Below are 19,145 nucleotides of genomic sequence, written 5' to 3' on the forward strand. Positions count from 1 at the left end.
CTGACCCCAGCAGCCTGTCAGCAAAACACCAGCCTTGGCTACTATTTGCAGGGTGACCCCAACACACTTCAAGTTGTGAATTTTCCCAAAAATGTGTGTTCTGCACCATCTAGTCCTCTCCTGGGTAGTCCAGATTGTAAAGGTCTGTTGCCCCTGTAAAGGGTCAATATCCAACAGATTGCTACTTTAACTGGAGTTACCAAAGACGTCAGTTTAAACACAACACTAGATTAGTTTAGATTAAAAATAAATCAAGTTTATTTAACTACAGTTAATTAGGCTGCAAACAGAGGAGCGGCAGGCTAGAGAGAAGCTCACCTGTGAGGGACAGGCAGGGTTCCCCGGCCAGCCACTACAGGAGTGGCACTGTGGGGCAGAAGACTGCTTGATACACTCCCCCCCCAGAAAGGGAAACCACAAGAGTGACCAGGCTGGAGGGCTGAGTCATGAAGAGGACGCTGTGGTTCCTGGAGCTAGAGAAACTGCCGAGGTGTAACTGCTGGAAGCGGTGTTGGCCTGACTGAGCTAATCCTCAGAACCCCAAGGAGGTGGCACTGTCCGGTAATGAGTAGAACAACGCATCACATCCAGATCAGGATGTCTCTCCACAGTCAAAGGGCTGGTTCCTTTATCGTCTTGGGGGGGGGGGGGGCGGCGTGTGTGCGAGAGAGAGAGTTTGGAGTTTTCTGCCCCTTTTATAGTCCAATTAAGCTTTGAAGAGAATTGGCACAAAGAAAAGATTATTCAGACAGTAAAGGTGGCGACAGAGAATGGTGGTGAAGGAAGCTCCATGTTCTCTCTTCTCACCTGTGTTTGCTGAAACACAAATATGCTTTATCTCCTGCTATCTCTTCTCCCTGCTGTCTCATGGACCCTATTTGTAAATTGAGGCAAACACACACTTCTTCATTCAGGATACTTCTGCCTGGGCAGGGCTGTCTGCTTTTGAATATGTGTTAAAAACAGCACCCAGGGGGATTTCATGACTCTCTAGTACAAAAGGAATTCAAAACAAAGCACCACAAAATCCAGCCTACGTCTTCTCCACAGGCTTGGTTGCTCCCAGGGTTCCTCTTGAAGGCTGTTCAGTCCACACTTTAGTCCTCTTATGCCATTCTGTGTGGAGAGTCACTTCTGCCTCTTTTATATCTGGCTGAGGTAACAGGTCACTTGCAACAGTGAGTCAACAAAACACACTTAACATTTTCTGTCAGGATCATCACCAACTCGCAGGGATGGGTTTTCAGGCAAACACGCTAACTTGTTACAATTCATTTTTCCAATTTATATAACGTACAGGCTGCAATTTAAAAAGAAACACCCACCTGCATTTATGTAAAGGTCACCCAAGGCACGATCAGATCTTTCCACAGATATGAAGTAAAGAACTAGGGCATCATTTGCATTGTATAAACACTGGAGAAACAACATTGGCTTCCATGGAGTTACTCCTGATTTACACCAGTGTAACCGGAGAGGTGAATCAAGACTGGAGTCTGTCTCGAGGATGGAGAGACTGGCAAGAGGCAGGGGTTCAGATCTCTTGTATGGACACCTTTATTAATAAACATGTTTGTTTCCATTTCGTTCCAGTGCATTCCACAGTGCAAGGCTTTTCTGTAATGCTGTGTGAACAGCTTAGAGTAGCCCAGCTGCCAATAATTTGTGTGGCCACAAAGAATTCTACCCACACTGTAGTAGGACATCCACGGGGTTCTTCTTACAGAAACAATTATTTCTGCACAGCAGTATTTAACAGCATAAGCAAGCTCAGAGAAAATCCACTCCTTCATTTATTTTCCATTGTCCTTCTCCCTTGAGCATCAAGCAAATGGCAGTAACTGCACGTAAGGAGATAATAGAAGAGGAGTAAAATGAAGTGACAGAACAAATGATGTTCTGTGGCCACAATGGGATATGTCTTGCATTAAATAAAGCCAATAAGAGCCCCTTAACAACCAGTTATTTTCTTTCACAATCCTAGAGGATGTAGTGACATGTTTGACTACTTAGATTAAATGCAACTGGACCAATATGTGTTTTTCCACAACCAATCTTTCCAAGATCAACATGTAGAGTTGTATGTTAATTGTTCACAATGAAATATGAAACTAGGCCTCAAATCAAAACTGCCAATCCAAATAACCCCATACTTTAGGGCAATTTCACTCTGGATCTGAGTTTTTGTGGGTTTTGCCCAGCTCTACCCATAAACCACCTGATACTTGTCTGGTTTGGGTTTTTTATAAACTCAAACCTCAGCCTTTGTCCATCAAAATCTGTGCAGATCTTACAAGTGGGCTCAGGCCCAGACTGGCATAAACCTGGGTCCTTTGATGAACTAGCCTAAAAATCATGCGAAATTTGCATCTCATGTGCTTCAGAGGTGAACATGGGAAACTTGGCAATTTCAGCTTTGGGCTTGGAGTGCTTCCCACTCTGAAATTCTGTGTGGAGGTCAGCTCAGGGCCACAAAACCTAGGCAGAGTGCAAAAAGGGAAATGCCCACATGATCCCGGGAAAGATATTAATTGTATTACAGCAGCACCTAAGGGTGCCAGTCAGGAACGGAGCCCCATTCTGCAAGGCACTGCACAGTGTCCTTTCCCCGAAGAGTTTACAACTGCAGCTAGCTGGGAAGAGCTTCCACACACCTTCAGAAGTTTCAGAAGAAGACAATTCATCTGCGGCTAAATGGTGACTTTTCATTGTAAAATTGAAAACATTCACCTGAAAAATGAAATTTTTGATTTGGAGATGCCATCTAGGTGCCTCATAGGAGCTGTAATTTGGCCTGTGCCTCATGTCCCCATTCTTCTCTATAGGCCAGGCTCCCTGGCTGGATTGTCTTTCCCATAATGCACCGTGATCTCCACTCTTTCTGTCCTGCCACAGTGCATCACAGCAGTCCCAGGGACACCATGCATTCAGCCCCAAACTGGAAACTCTTCAGTTTTGGATTGTTCCATTTTCTGCAAAAGTTTGCAGTTTTCCACAGAAAGCAGATTTTTGGGGGAAAGTTTCAGTTACTCAAAAACCCAATTTTGCATAGAAAAACAAAACAAAACAGTTCTGACAGAAGATTTTTGACCAGACCTACAACCTCAACAGGAAAGAAACAAAGGGCAATAGGGGAAACGGAGATTCAGAGAGGTGAAAGGACTTGCTCAAGTATTCACAGTAGACGAAGCAGCAGAGCCGGAATTTAATCCTAGGTCTCCCGACTCCCAGTCCAGCACCCTATTCACTAGACCAGACCCTGCCAGCCCTCTGTTACCCAGGGGAAGTGCAGGACGGGCTCACTCCCAACACATGGGCCCTCATTCCTGTGGGACACAGAAGCGACTGCTACATGGAGTGAGCTTGCTCCCAACCCCATGGGACACTGCTGCTTGGGGTGAGTGCAGGGGCTGCTTGCTATCCAGTGCGCCCTGATCTTCCTCAGGTCTCCCTCCTCACTGGGCTGGGGCAGGCTCGCTCTCCAAGCCCGTCCCTTTCCCATTAATGGTCTCATCACACTCCCCTGAGTCAGGGGCCTGGAGACGGTGCTCATGCGCCATGACGCTCCGAAGAGGGGGTGCAACCACAGCAAAGTTCGGAAAGCTCTGCACTAGACCACGGTCGGAGCAGAACTCGATCATTTCTGAGAGCTTTTGAAAATCTCACCACCTGTCACCACATTTTGCACGGCTCTGCCAACATCCATGGGAAAAATAGTTAAAGAGCCGAGAGCTGCTCACAGAGTGTGAAGGAGTATGTCTACTGCATTAGATGGCATCTCTTGCATCAAGGAGTCTGTACTGTAATACAATTAAACTACCACCATGACCCACAGTAAGCACCATTAGAAACTGCTGAGATGTATAAAAGGCCAAGAAGGTAATGTCTCTTGTACACCCATTCAGTACCAAAAGCACTGGCTTACTCCATTACATTCCTCTAAACACATTTGGCTATGGGATACAAGTGAAAAACTTTCTGTGAACATGTTCCACTAAACACCACTTAACTAATCCTCTAAAACAATGTTTTACCTCTTACTGTTGCTTTGGGCATTCGTTTCTTTATTAGTAACAGTGCAAGATTAATATATAACTACAAGTAACCTATGAAACATTCACACATATATTGCCACCACCCAGAGCGACATGATGATGCACTTTGGCAGGTCTCACATGCCACCCAGTAGAGGGCAGTAAGAAGACAGAGATAAGCTTAGAGTGATTATTTTGTTCAGAGATTTATCACACCTATTTCTTGAACTTGTTATTCAATTCTTCCCTCTTTTTTTCCAGCATTTATTAAGCTGCTTCTGTTCAAGGTTTCCAGATCACACCACAAAGTTCATTGGATTAAGCTCCACAACACTCTTGTGCGGCAGGAATGGAAAACTATGATCTCCACTTCAGAGGTGAAGATTGAGAGTGACAGCAAGGTAAGTTTACTTTAGAAATACCTATACGTAGGTGGAATTACCTAAGCTCATGGAGCAAGCCAGCATCCATGTGGGGACTTACACCCTCTTCTTTTGACTTCTGACCTTATGCCAGAACCATTGTAGCCCAATGTCTCCATGTCAATACCCCTCCTCCCCCTTCTAAAAAATCTGGCTGATTGATCTGCCTGAAGGTATGATGACCATCTGTTTCCAAGTTACTTCCCAAAGTTGAAATATTCCATTCTTATACCATTCATGGCATATGATTTTTAACTGAAATACATTATTTCTCCAATGTGCTTGGCATTGTTGTGACTACATATAAATATAATATTTAATGTCTTTATGGGGAAGTTTGTCCTTTGTCTCAGAATGCTCTTAAGATATTGCCTTTACATACAGATAGATATAATATTAAACTAAGAATCTATTGACATGCCTCATGAGTGCATGCTTATAGGGAAGATGTCCTGAACATCATGGTGCAGTAAGTTGTTGATCCTCTTTTTAGAAGATTCACATTTACTAATCACTGTCAAAAATCAGTAACAAGAAGTCTTATAGATTGAGCAATTAAGATCTGCTCAATGAAGTCCCAACTGGAAAACTAACTATAAGCTATTATAAATTCACTGAATTGTAATGGGCATGCAGCAAACTGGATAATCCAGAATGTAACAAGAAATACTTTAGATTCTAAATTAGTATAAAAAGAAAACTAGGAACAGCATCACCAACTGCTGTATGTAGCAGATGAGACATATAAGCATATTCCCAGACAGGACTGTATCAAAACCATCTAATGAACAAATGGATTTCCTTGGCCAGTCAGACATTGCAGATGCTATAACTAGGGCTGGTTTATGAAAAAAATTAAGGTTGTTGTTATTAATTACTTGTATTACCATATTGCCTAGGAGCCCTGGCCAAGGACCAAGACCCTATTGTGTTAGGATCTGTACAAACACCGAACAAAAAGATCATCCAAGAGGTTGCCAATTTTGTTTTTGTTTTGCAATGCAATGGAAGAGACCTTTCAAAATTTGTAATGAAAAAAACAGGAGACAAACCCACACTATGGAAATTAAGAGTCCAATAGCTAGAGCACATATGGGGGATGTGAGAGACCCCAGTTAAAGTCTATGCTCTGAAGCACAGAGCTGGGTGGCTATTCAGGGGTTTAATCTATTTCTTGAGGCAAAAAATCAGTTTGTATGAATCAGCATTTTCTGATGAAAAACATTTAATCGAAAAATTCCCAACTGGCTCTAGTTATAACCAACCAGCTGTTTTACATGGACACTTTGAAATATTTAAAGTCATGGTATACAAAGGGGATTTGCTGGCACTATGAAAGCAGGGGAAAACGCTTCTCTGTAGCCACAAGCAGAAATTACTAAGGGATTTTTAAACTCTCCTGGTATAAATGTGCTGACAGAGGGCATGGGTATCTGGACTGTGTATTGCCCCAAAGGTATTTACTACAGTGATGAAATCAGGTCACCCTGCAAGTAAGAGTGCTGACATTTTAGGTGGCAGCCTGTTTGCTGCAGTAGGAAAGCAAGCTCCATGTAGCAACTTCAGTGCTCCTGATATGTGGTAAATACAGAAAAATCCATTTTCAATCCTCCTCTAGGTCTAGAGTTTCTGGAGTTCACAACAGATGCTATCAGCCCAATTCTGCATTGCTATCTCCATACAATTCCATTATGGGTTAGAAAAGGACAAGCCAGGGCAGAAATCTATCTATGGCTTTAACCCTGGACACCTTCTGGTCTAATAGATCTCGGCAGATTTTTTTGACCAAAACTTTTTTCCCTAGCAAAAAATGCAGATTTGGGTCAACTAAAACATTTTGTGAATTCGTGACAATTTCAGCAAATTGTTTGAATTAAAGATAATCTGAAAAAGTTGAAATGTTTCGTTCTTACGCCATATAGGAGTAGAGCAGGGGTCGGCAACCTTTCAGAAGTGGTGTGCCGAATCTTCATTTATTCACTCTAATTTAAGGTTTCGAGAGGCCAGTAATACATTTTAATGTTTTTAGAAGGTCTCTTTCTATAAGTCTATAATATATAATTAAACTATTGTTGCATGTAAAGTAAATAAGATTTTTAAAATGTTTAAGAAGCTTCATTTAAAATTAAATTAAAATGCAGAGCCCCCCGCACTGGTGGCCAGGACCCGGGCAGTGTGAGTGCCACTGAAAAGCAGCTTGCGTGCCGCCCTTCGGCACCCGTGCCATAGGTTGCCTACTCCTGGAGTAGAGGGACCTTGGTCTCAATTTACTTCCCTGGATTCAGGAAATTATATACAGGATTTTTTTCTGCACTTTCTTAACTAAGTGCGTGAGTGTTTATTCTCCTGATTGGTTAATCTCAATGTTTGTTCTCCAGAGCAGGTGGTGAATTTTCCGACAAAACATTTTTTTCATTGGCAAATGCTGATTTGTTGAAAACAAAACTGTTTGCAGGAAAGGGCAAGTTTTGACGAATCTCACGATCTTGACAAATTTTTAAAACCGTCAAGACATCCTATACTGACTTTTTTGAAAGGATTTGTTTTTCAGCTAGAGGTTTTTTTAAAGGTTAAAACTGAAACAAAATGTTTTGAAATTATTGAAGTGAAATGTTACAATTGACATGATATAAATTTTTGGTGTGTCAGATTATTATAGTTTTCAAAAAATTTCAAAATTTCAACTTTTTGTCCCAATTTGATATAGGATTTTTTTTCGAAATCTCAAATTCTCACAGGATGGAAAAACCATTTTCTGCCCAACTCTAGTGTTCTCTTTTGGTTTTGTATATGACAGAGTCAGTTGTTCAGATGTGTGTATCTCTGCATGTCTTTACATTGGTTACTGCTATTTCCTGTTGGGAATGTTGATAGGTTTCTTTTCCACCCAGATGTCCTAGCTTTTTGGTGGTACCTGGTGTCAAATCAGTGAAGATTTATCTGTAAGGAATTCCAGTAACATTTGGTGTTATAGTGGCTCACAAATTGAATATGAGTCTACAGTGTGATGAAGTTGCAAAATAGGCTAATATCAGTCTGGGGTGGATAAACAGGAGTGTCATATATAAGACACAGAAGATAATTGTCTCGCTCCACTTGGCAATATTGAGGCACCACTGAGGCTGGAGTATTGTGTCCAGTTCTGGGCATCCACCTTAAGAATGATATAGACGAACTGGAGAGCAATAAAATCATGATAGGTTTAGAAAACCTGATCTATGAGGAAAGGTTAAGAAAAATGGGCATCGTTAGTTTCAAGAAAAGACAACTAAGGGGGGAACCAGATAATAGTCTTCAAATATGCTAAGAGTGATCAATTGTTCTGCACACATTCTGAAGGTAGAACAAGACGTAATTGGCTGAATCTGCAAGGGAGATTTAGGTTATATAGGAAAAACTTTCTAACTATAAAGATAGTTAAGCAGTGGAACAGGACAAATATCTGGAAGGGATGGTCTAGGGCAGCGGTCCCCAACCTTTTTGGCACCAGGGACCGGTTTCGTAGAAAAAAAAATTTCCGCGGACCTGCCCCCTATCTGACCCCCACCCACTTCCTGCCCCCCCGACTGCCCGCCCCCCTCAGAATCCCCGACCCATCCTGCTCCTTGTCCCCTCACCATCCCCCAGAGACCCCCACCACCCTGGGACCCCACCCCTGCTCTCTGTCCCCTGACTGCCCCAACCCCTATCCCCCACCCCCGCTGAGTCCTGACAGACCCCCCCGGAACACCCACAATCCAACCCCCCCACATTCCCTGACCGCTCCCCCAACCTCCACCCCCTCTCTGTGCCCTCACTGTCCCCAGGACTCCCTGCCCCTTAGCCAACCCCCTGGCCCCAGCCTCTTACCCCCGGCTCCCTCCTCACCCGGAGCCTCAGCGCCTCGCCCGACAACTGCAGCGTGTCTCCGGCGGGGCCTGAGTTCCGTCCTGCTCCGAGCCACGTGGGGAGGGGGCGGGGCTGGGAGCTCCAGGCCGAGCGGAGGCAGCTGAGCTCAGCCCGGAGCTTGCAGCCCCGCCCCCTCACCACGCGGCTCTGAGGGGGCGGGGTTTAGGGGCCCCGCCGGAGACACGCCGCTTGATGTGCTAGGGGTCGTTTCGCGGCCCGGTTCCTAACAGGCCGCGGACCGGTACCGGTCCACGGCCCGGGGGTTGGGGACCCCTGGTCTAGGGTATACTTGGTCCTGCCTCAGCTCAAGGGGCTGGACTAGATGACCTCCCAAGTTCCCTTTCAGCCTGACATTTCTATGATTCTATGAAAATTTAGCCCCACCCACCTGTCATTGTTCTAAGGGCAAGGTGAAACTTGTATGTGAAAACATAGTGCCTTTATCCGCTTAAACAAAGAATTGCCTGTTTTTAAATCAAAGACTATCTACTGTACAGATCTCACCCCACAACATTTGAGATTTTACGTATGGAATTACAATTAACAGGATTCCTTTTACAAAGCTCCACTGTTTTTCCATACATCGTCCTTTTATAATATTTTTTACTGCAGGTTTGGAGCGTTTGACAGACCCACAATCTATTTTCAAGAAGACCGATTTGCATGCAAGGTACAGAGAGGTTTAAATACTTTCTTCCACACTGTTTGGGGCTGACAGGTTTAGGAAAAATAAGTTTAAAATTGCAGAAAAAAGCTACTTTGAACTATAGCTACTGTATTTCCAGAGTAGTAATTCTGCAGAATTCTCCTCCGGGGTAGTGATTCTGTTATTTTTATGACACAGCTGTAGTGGAATCAGAATCTTCCCTGCCCCCCTCCCCCAACACATTTACATTTCATATATGCCTACAATTTAGTCTCGTTAAATGTCAACTTTTAAAATCCAACTATTTCCTATCTCTGATGTTTTTTCCTATCCTCCTCTCGTTAGAAATGACATCAGTGAATATTAAACAATGAGATAGGTGCACTGAAATCTTGAGATTTCTGCTTTTACAGTTCCCTCCTTGGCTCCTTCAAGGTCACAAACCCTCTGAAAGAAATGACTCCTTACAAGCCCCCTTGTCTTGCTTTTGCTAAACACAAGCACTAGTTAGGGATGCTTTGGTTCCATTTGATTTACTCTCAGGCAAACCTTCTGTCCTTGTTCCAAGGTGATGGGACCAGTCTGCTATGGTTCGTTTGCTCCCACCGTTCCCACCTATCTACTTACTACTCACCTTAAAATACTCCACTGCACAGTCCATCAGCCTCTTCTTCATCTCTTAGGACTAGATTGTCTCTCTAGGCGTGACGTGAGCTGCACTACCTCAGGAAGCACTGGATTCAGATCAGGGGCGGCTCTACGTATTTTGCCGCCCGAAGCACGGCAGGCAGGCTGCTCTCGGCGGCTTGCCTGCGGGAGGTCCCCGGTCCCATGGATTTGGCGGCACGCCTGCGGGAGGTCCGCCAAAGCCGCAGGACCAGCGGACCCTTTGCAGGCATGCTGCCGAAGGCAACCTGCCTGCCGCCCTCGTGGAGACCGGCAGAGCGCCCCCCCGTGGCTTGCCGCCCCAGGCACACGTTTGGCGTGCTGGCGTCTGGAGCCGCCCCTAATTCAGATACACCTCTGGGTCACAATCACTTCCTCTGCTTCCGCCCTGCCTATCTGAGCAGCCAATTACTAGCCTCTTGCCTCTCTTTGTACATACACGCAGTAAGACACAGTTCCCATCTGCAGACATGGGGGGGCAGATTCTCTGATTTGCAAAGTTCACTTTGCACAACCACACCACCAAGTGAAACTAAAACGGCAGAATTTGCCCCTGGAGAATCCCTGCTGGATAAAGGCAATCTCTGCCAGCGTTCTGCTGGCAAAGGCAGCTGCACCCCCTTCGGTGCCAGAATCTCATGTCCTGGTATGGTGGGGGGGAAGGGAGGCAGCTTGGCCATGGCGGAGCAAGGTTCCACTACATCCAGTTCTCCACTGGCACAAGATCTCTGCGGAACCTTATGTCAAAGGCATAAGGTTAAGCTGTCCCTGTGCAGTTCTAACTTATATCAAGTCCTTGCTTCTGAGTATCAGGGTTCTATCACCTCCTCCCTGACTGTTCCTGAGCGGAGTTCAGAAGCAGGGGACAAATGAACCCAGGGAGATAAAGTGAGTTGCCCAAAGTCACAAGGAAACCTGTGGGTAAGCAGGAAATTAAACTCATCTTCTGAACTCTAGGCCAATGCTCCATCCACCACATCAATCTTCCTCATCCTCTGTTTTGCTTCCTGCATCTGATGCTATCTGACAATGAAGAAGAAACTCTTTTAATGCGAATGGCTGCCAATTAAAAGAAGGATGGGAAAAGTCAGAGAATAATTCACCTAATTGACTACTTTTATTACTTCTTGTAATCTAGATGAAATCAAATTAATTCTACATGAAGAATGACTATTCTTTAGTGAAGTGTAATTCCAGATCTCTGGGGCTTCATTTTACCAGTTGTCAAATTATCCAATTACACACTTGTAAAAATCCATTTTGGGGAGATTTTCATGGCTTGTAAATAAATAATCTCCAAAGCTTTAATCCTTGACAAAATTCAAGCAGTACCTCGAAATCACAAAAAGAAAAAACAATTCATGTTAGAAAGTTGAAGAAATGGATGGTGGCTTGTTTTAAGCAGCACCACAAAACCTGTGGAGCTACTTCAGAGGGAGGATGACGTGGGTTTTGTTTCATGGGAAAGGCTGTCTCCCCAGTTCAATATTTTGGAGAGTTCGCTTCTTTCTTTTTTATTGCTATATTTTATTCGAACCACTAATCTGCAGGGAATCAATTAAGGAAGCATTCCTTTCATTTATGCCAAAAGGCATAAACTACTGTCAGGCACACAGTTGTCAACTTTCATGCGGTAAATACGCACCCCGACTTTCACCATAAGCCCAAAATCAAGCAAATCCCATTTCAAAACAAGGCCTAAACAAGCCAATCCCTAAGAACCCCAACACTCTATGTGATTAGATCCCCCCAGGCGTGCAGTCTGGGACTGTGGTGGGCCCACTGTGCACCCCTGATTCCCCCTCACCCTTGCCCCTGCTTGCTCCCGCTTGCTGGGAGCCGATTAAAAAAAAAAAAAAAAAAAAAGGAGCAACAAACTACAATCCAAAAACTAGCCAACAAGCAACTCACAAGCCAATTAAGCCAAAACCGAGCCCAATTTCTGCGGTTTTTTCATGGGTTTGGCATGTCTGGTCAGGAGAGCTCCAACAACCAGCACAGGGGATGAGGAGGGGAAGGACTATTAAAATTCAAGGGCCAATGGCCTCTCTCAACATAAAACTGATGGGTCCTGGATGTGGTTCAACAAGGGTATGTTGTACCACAACAAATAAAATGGGAAACTAGCAGGATAAAACCTGTTTGGAGACTTTTATTATCTAACATCTGCAGGTCTTCTCAGGTGGGCCACCTCACAATCCAACAATGCAGAGTTCCAGAAAAATAAGAAAACTTTTAGTTGGCAGTGCCTAGTGGCTAGGGCCCTGGACTGGGACTCAGGTCTCCTGAGTTCAATTCGTGGCTGTAGCCTGTTGGATGACCTTGGGCAAGTCACATGCCTCCCTGTGCCTCAGTTTCCCCATTTGTAAAATTGGGATAATAACACCACACACCTTTGTAAAGTGCTTTGAGATCTCTGTATGAAAATTTCAATAGATGAGCTAAACATTATTACCCAAAAAGTCCCTTATGAGTTAGCCTATGGAACTGTTTAAAATGGAGGAACTTTTTCTCTGTGTGTATGTGTAACCCACTGGATAGTGGGTATTACAGGTCCCCTCCTGTGTGCCCACTCCACAGAAGATATGAGGCTGTTACTGGGGGATTTTAGCTCAAGGTATAGCTGCTAAACCTTTTAGCTCCTGGATTCCTGGTTCAGTCCCCTGGTGTATCAGCCAAGATGTCAGCTCTCATTTGTATTCTTATCTTAGGCCTTGATGCAACAAAGGCTTATGTGCATGCTTAACTTTCTGCACTGGGAGCAGTCCTATTAAAGTTGCTGGACCTACTCATAGTGTGTAAAGTTAAACCCATGTGAGACTGGGGGCATTAGAAATTATTATTAATATTTCAACAGTACCCCGAGGCCCCACTCAGGATCAGCCCCTCATTATGCTATGTGCTGCACAGAAATATAGGGGGGGAAACAGTCCCTGCCCCAAAGATCTTCTGGTTTTATTTGAGAGACAAGAAGTGGGTGAAACAAACAGAAAATGTGGCTACGTAGATGAGTTATGCAGAAAATTAAATGGTTCTAAGTCATTAGGTTCCTCTGAAAAATCTGAGTCCTAACTTTTTTTTTTAAATAATAAGCAACAGTAAATAAACAAACAAACCAGTTACTTGTATCTCCACAGGCCATCTACCTAGCTCCATCCTCAGTTGGTAATTTCTCATGGGCACCATGGTAGAAGTGGATCTTAAGGAGGGAATCTGAAGGAAGAGAGGGTAGGGGCCTTATGGATTAGTTCGGAGAGGAGGAGGGCGTTCCATGCGTACAGGAAGAAATGGAGAAAAGTGGTGGTCAAGCCGAGAGAAATGGAAAATCTGACCCAGGAGCTGGATTTGGGAGGTTCCAGATGCAGAAGAACTGGGAACGATAATAGAGGAGCATCTGAATGCTAAGTTTAGCTTACTGAATACGAGCAATGGCATTTATTTGAATCACAGCTTATAACGGGGATATTTTCTTCAATTGCATATTAATGTCTGCTTTTTTAGATCTATCAGTTCCACGGCAAACTCAACTGCCCTTTTCATGCTTACCTGCTCATCCAAAAAATCTGCCTCACAATGATACCAATGAATATAGCTTTCAGGAACAAAAGGCAAATTGTTCTTTGTTACACATATTTTTTCCATGTGCAGACTTTGATTTTTTATTTTTTTTGCCAACCACAGAACCACTTTAAAATAAATTGTTTCTAATTATGAAGCAATTTGGTATTTAACTCCCAACAACTGATTATAATAAATTCATTAGTTCAGTGTCTTCATTGGTATGTTATTCAACTGGGTACCCAGCGTATTTCCACAGAGGTCTCTTGTACTTTTCAATTAGTTATTTGGTATGAAATGATCTGCTGTGTAAATTGCTCAGGTGCTGTTAAGAAAGATACACTCATGAGCAAAAGGAAAATTTTATAATTAGTATGCATGTCAAGGGATGCTATCAAGTCAATTTAAATATGAAATTCAGGCTTCACAAAACTTTGATTTTACCACTTTGATTTTACCAAACCTAAGTTTGCAAAAATTAGATAACTTCCCATGATTTAATTTTTTAATTCTAATGAAAATCATGTCGTGTTTGTAATTAAGCATTTCATTATAATTTCTGCAACCCTAATATGGCAGCATTGAGCCACACACTTACGTAAGAGCAGGAAGTGAAACTGATATGAAACAAAAGTGACACTGATTGCAGTAATCTATTTTCTATACACTCAATCTGCCTGCAGTTTGGTAACACTAAGCAAACAGCAAACCTGGGGAAAAGTGAATTGATTTTTAAAAATTCTTTCAATATTGATCACCATGACTTGTTAATAATTGTTTTTAATCCCCTGGCATCAAACATAAAGATAAGGTCCAAGATTTTTAACAGTGACTAGTGATTTTGGGTGCCCATCTTGAGAGACCTTAAAAGGGTCTGATTTTCAGAAAGTGCTGAGTCCCGCCCCTCTGAAAATCAGGCCTCTTACATTGTCTCAGGTTGGGCACCTAACATTACTAGTTGCTTGTGAAAATCTTGGCTGTGGGAGCCAGATTTACCTCATAAACATACAGCTAAACGTAACATAAAATCCCTCCTTTACCTGTAAGGGGTTAAGAAGCTCAAATAACCTGGTTGGCACCTGACCAAAAGGACCAAAAAGGGAAGAAGATATTTTCAAATCTGCCAGGGGATGTTTTGTTTGTGCTCTCTTTGTTGTTCTCTCTTGGACAGAGAGGGACCAGGGCAGGAAAAACCATCTCCTAAAACCCTACATGAAATAAGCGTCCAAAATTACAAAAATTGTAAGTAATAGCAAGGAAATGTGTGAGCTTATCTTTTGTTTTAGCTTGTGAATTTTCCCTATGCTAAGAGGAAAGTTTACTCCTGTTTTTTGTAACTTTGAAGTTTTACCTAGAGGGGAATCCTCTGTGTTCCCTGTAAAATTACCTTCCATCCTGATTTTACAGAGGTGCTTTTACTTTTTTCTTTATAATAAAGTTCTGCTTTTAAGAACTTGATTGTTTTTTAGTGTCCTAAAAACCCAAGGGTCTGGTGTGTGCTCACCTTGTTTACCTATTTGGTTGGTATATTATTCTCAAACCTCCCCAGGAAAGGGGGTGAAGGGACTTGGGGGGATATTTTGGGGAAACAGGAACTCCAAGTGGTCCTTTTCCTGAATCTTTGTCTAACTCACTTAGTGGTGGCAGCAATACCGTCCAAGGACAAACAAGGATTTGTGCCCTGGGGAAGCTTTTAACCTAACCTGGTAGAAATAAGCTTAGGGGGTCTTTCATGCGGGTCCCCACATCTGTACCCCAGAGTTCAGAGTGGGGAGGGAACCCTGACAACCTCTGTATTACGTAAGTTTATAGCTGTGTTACTCTACTAAAACCAATGGATTTACAGCTGCGTGAGACTGGAGTAACATAGGGGTGATCTGTCCATGATTTTTAAGTTAAGTATCTGTTAAATAAGGAGTGAGTTCAGAGTACTACTTGCTCCAGCCTCAGAATCCCAGCCTCCATTACACTTCCCTGGCCTTAATCAGTCTGCACCTTGAAAGCAACACAGCAAGCCTGGCAGGGCTATCGAATTGGGTTGAAACAAAAGCCATCTGAGTGCTTCTAATCAGACAGAACCTATGTAACTCTCGCTTATGAAAGAACAGCAGCTGTTATGCAAAGCCATTTTTCTTCGGCTTTAATTTATAAGAAAAATAAACCCGTGTTTGCTCCTGCTTTTCAAGGAAGACCCAATTTTCAATGCTCCGCATCAAATTGCTGTGCTGTCAGCAGCTTTGCCAGCAGCCAGTCCAAACCCCCATTACTCAGTTCCCTATTCAGGCAAAAACTGGGTGCCTGTTGCCATATATCATTACTGGTGATTACAGTATTAGTCAACTGGCAACTGAAGCTCCCAAATACAAAAATGAGATTTCTAAGCTCCTATGTTAAAGCCTGCAAATAACAACAAAAAAATCTTTTTCTGTTGTGCTACAATAATCAGAAGGAGAAAATGGAATTCTATTAAACTGGAATTGTGCCTTCTAAACGGCTTTCGTTGCTTGGGAATTTGTGTTGCTAATTGTTTGCCCTTGTTTTGTAGTTTAACAAGTAATTAATGCGATTGTCTCTTCATTGCTTATTCAACAGGTCAGCTAAGTGGCTAATTGCAGAAGTACAATAGCTATTACTTTATTTTTCTAGTGGTAAATGCACCAAGGTCTCAATTAACCCCAAAAGGAAAAAAAAAATCTAAAGAATATTTTTTTTGCTGTGGCAGAAAGCAATCACCTTTTGTTGCCGCATGCGTTACATTTTCAATTCGGTATTTCTACAAAACAAAGCGCTGCAATAGCTACCCACACCTTTGTCTATTTATTGGCATTTTTAGAATAGAAGCCCTTCAGGGCAAGGGCAGTGTCTAGCACACGAATAATAATAATAGACAGGCGACTATTCCAAAACAAGTTTAAAAGGCAATTTTACTCTGAAAAGCAACTGTGAAAAATTGTCACTTTCTTACTTTCCTAGATCTACTCCCTGTGCACCGTGATATAGGAACTTCCATACTGGACTGAACCAATCAGCCATTTGGTCCAGTATCCTGTCCCCAGTAGGTGCCAGTACCAGATGCTTCAGAGGAAGGTACAAGTAATGGATAATTATGTAATAATTTGCATATGGTAAACATTTCTCTTAGCCCCAGGTAGTTAGAGGTTCCATTATTCTCTGAAACAAAGGTTTATATACCCATCTTACTTGGTATCTGCTTACATTACTGACTAAAATATTTACTTAAAATATTTTGCTCCTTTTAGCTTTGCAGATTTATTACATCTGTGAGAGTGAGAGCAGTATGCTGATCTGACTCATGCATCATACACAGACCTGGGCAGTGGGTGGAACCCTCCCCCCGGCCCCACCCCTTCCGCCCACGGTTGCCAACCCTCTAGGATTGACCTGGAGTCTCCAGGAATTAAAGATTAATCTTTAATTAAAGATTATGTCATGGGAGGAAACCTCCAGGAATATGTTCAACCAAAACTGGCAACCCTAGGCCTCGCCCCGACACCTGCTGAAGCCCCAAGCTGCCTCCCTACCCTCTGCAGTGAGAGGATCCCCAGGCCGGCCTGAGCTGCCAAGAGCCCTGGGATAGCCCCAACTGCTGAATTGGAAACGCACCGCGCCTCCCCTCCCAAGACCCCGGGCTGATGAACCTGGGAAGCTGAGTGGCAGATACCACCTCCTCAGCCACCCCGGAACCTGCATGGCACATAATAATAAGCAAAAACTTCCTCCGGCGGAAGCTCAGCCCACTCCCAGCCCTCACAAACCACAAAACCCCCCAACCCAGCATCCAGCATCAGCAGTGGCTGCGTCAGGGGAGGCTTAGCCTCTCTTGGCCTATTATACCCGCCTCCTGTGTACACAGAATTGTAAACAAAGCCCAGAACCACAAAGGGACTCGGGTGTTGCAACGCAAAGCATCACAGCGCCTAAATTTTAGATGCCTAGAAAAATCAACAGGAACAACACACAATCCACAAAGCCTGAGTTAGGCATGTAGGCTCCTCTACAATGAATGGGGAGAGAGAGAACCATCTTTAGAATGCAATCCATACAACCCAGCAGGCTAAGCTGAGAGCTGCCTTAATCCACTGATGGGAGGTGCTGACAAGAGGGTGTGTCCTAAGCCCCTTGCTCAGAGATAGGTGTCTATATCTGCGAGCACTCAACAAGCCAAGGGCAGGTGGATTCTCCTCTGCTTAACTCATGTGTTAAGCTGTGAAACTCCACACAACATGAGGAAGAGGCTCTCTCTTAGAATCTTTAGCCCAGTGATGCACTCACTCCGGATGCGGGAGACCTCCTGTGAAAGTCCCCCCTCTGCCTGATAAGGGAAAGGGATTTAAACGGGGATCTGCCACTTCTCACAAGAGCGCTCTAACCACTGGGCTATGAGATATTCGGAGGTCGGGCTCCTTCCATCCCGCCTATTGAAGTTGTTTAATATATAATAAATAATTGAATAGTTAAATATTAAGTGGGCCAGAGAGTGAGTGACTCTATAGCCCAATGGTTAGTGTACTCACCTGAGAGGTGGCAGATCCCGGCTCCAATCCCTTCTCCTCATCAGGCAGAAATGGGAACTTGAAGCTAGGGACTTGCATATCCTGGGTGAGTGCTCTAACCACTGGCTAGAGGTGATAAGGGAGCTCCTTCTCCTTGTTTTGTGTGGATTTAGGGGGTATCTGAGCATGCCTACCTAATTGGGCCCCATGCATGAGTTAGGGAGAGGAGCTCCTCTTTTCCTTCTAGTTTGTGGATCGCTCTGGGCTTAGGTAGGACATAGGCACCTGGACATCTAGAGAGAACAGTGCTCAAAAGACAGAAACATGGGCACCCAGGGCGCTTTTGCTCCAAAAAAAGTAAGCACCAAGTGAGTTTAGGCACCTACAGGACTAGGCAGCCAAGCCTGAGTTTTTTGGATTGTAGTGGGACTTAGACTCTGGGGATAAGCAGCCCAAGGACCTTTGCTGTTCTTGGCCAAAGTTCTGAATTATCCTTATTGTTGATGCCTGAACCAGAAAAAAAAATCCAACTTGACTTGAAGATCCCAGGGGAGACTGCAGGGCTTGCATTTAGTAGAAAAATACATCACTGTCAGATGAGCAGATTTCATCTGTAAGTCAATGATAGCATTATTTTTTTTTAAAGTCACTTTTCAGACTAGGCGCAAATTTTAATGAAGCCTTTAGAAATCTGCAGAGTATAGTAGGCCCTGGATCTCTCTCTCTCTCTCTTTTCCTATCTGCAAAATAGGATGATGATGATGACAACGACACTTCCTCTCTCTCCCCCTTTGTCGATTTTGTCTATTTAAAATACTCTTCAGGGCAGGGATCATCTCGTATGTGATGGTGCAGCCCACCATAATGGAGCCCTGACCTCAGCTGGGGCTTCCTGTTGTTAATACAACACAAATAATAACAGCAGCAATCGGACCCCCGTTTTGGCAGCCTGTGTTGGTCATGGAGGCTGAACTGCCCTCTCAGCCCTGGATGTTAAGGCCAAGGAAGTGCAATAGGAAGGTAGGAAAGCTTATGGTGTCAGTTCCTATCCTGTATGTGTTATGTATATAGTGTATAAATAAAGGACTCTGGGCTCCTGGGCTCTCAAAACAGGCACCGATGCTGATATCTTGGGCAAGTCAATTAATCTGTCTAGGCAAAACCTTGGCCCAATTACAGTTGATATCAAAGCTCCTGTTGACTTCAGTGGGGTCAGGATTTCGCCCTCCACGTCTCAATTCCCCGTCTGTAAAATGCAGATGATGTAGACTCCTTTTGTCTGTACAGATTACATTCTTCAAAGCAGAGACCGCCTCTTATCATGTATTTGTACAGCACCTGGCATAATGGAGCCCCGATCTCAGGAGGGACATGTAGCCCCACTGGGATACAAATAAAATAATAAATAAATAATAAT

The 19,145-nt window shown here is 43.7% G+C and overlaps 1 protein-coding gene across 2 annotated transcripts in view; it reads right to left on the minus strand.

Moving 5' to 3' along the window:
- The window catches only part of TMEM132D (transmembrane protein 132D), a 399,506-nt gene that overhangs the window by 107,009 nt on the left and 273,352 nt on the right, over positions 1 to 19,145 (minus strand). The gene's annotated exons all lie outside the window — the stretch shown is intronic.

This window comes from Mauremys mutica, chromosome 16 (genome assembly GCF_020497125.1).
Source record: "Mauremys mutica isolate MM-2020 ecotype Southern chromosome 16, ASM2049712v1, whole genome shotgun sequence".
Lineage (NCBI taxonomy): Eukaryota > Metazoa > Chordata > Testudines > Geoemydidae > Mauremys > Mauremys mutica.